A 722-nucleotide genomic window follows, 5' to 3' on the forward strand; every position below is an offset into this window, starting at 1 on the left:
ATCCCCAGCTTCTCCATTACAGAGAGTGGCATAAGATTTATCCCTGACCCCAGATCACACAGAGCTTTTGCAAAGGTCATGGTGCCTATGGTGCAAGGTATCAAAAACTTGCCAGGATCTTGTTTCTTTTGAGGTAGAGTTTGCTGAATCAAGGTATCTAGTTCATTAATGAGCAAGGGAGGTTCACTTTCCCAAGTCTCATTACCAAATAACTTGGCATTCGCTTCATGATAGCTCCTAAATATTGAGCAACCTGCTCTCCAGTCACATCTTCATCCTTTTCAGAGGAAGAATAGTCTTCAGAGCTCATGAATGGCAGAAGGAGATTTAATGGAATCTCTATGGTTTCTATATGAACCTCAGATTCCTTTGGATCCTTAATAGGCAACTCCTTCTTGCTTGAGGGACGTCCCAGGGAGTCTTCCTCACTAGGATTTTCGTCCTCCTCCTCCCTTGTGCATTCGGCCATATTGATTATATCAATGGCCTTGTACTCTCCTTTTGGATTCTCTTCTGTATTACTTGGGAGAATACTGGGAGGAGTTTCAATGACTTTCTTACTCAGCTGGCCCACTTGTGCCTCCAGATTTCTAATGGAGGATCTTGTTTCACTCATGAAACTGAAAGTGGCCTTTGACAGATCAGAGACTAGATTGGCTAAATTAGAAGTGCTTTGTTCAGAATTCTCTATTTGTTGCTGAGAAGATGATGGAAAAGGCTTG

Source organism: Arachis duranensis, chromosome 1 (assembly GCF_000817695.3).
Source record: "Arachis duranensis cultivar V14167 chromosome 1, aradu.V14167.gnm2.J7QH, whole genome shotgun sequence".
Taxonomy (NCBI): Eukaryota; Viridiplantae; Streptophyta; class Magnoliopsida; order Fabales; family Fabaceae; genus Arachis; species Arachis duranensis.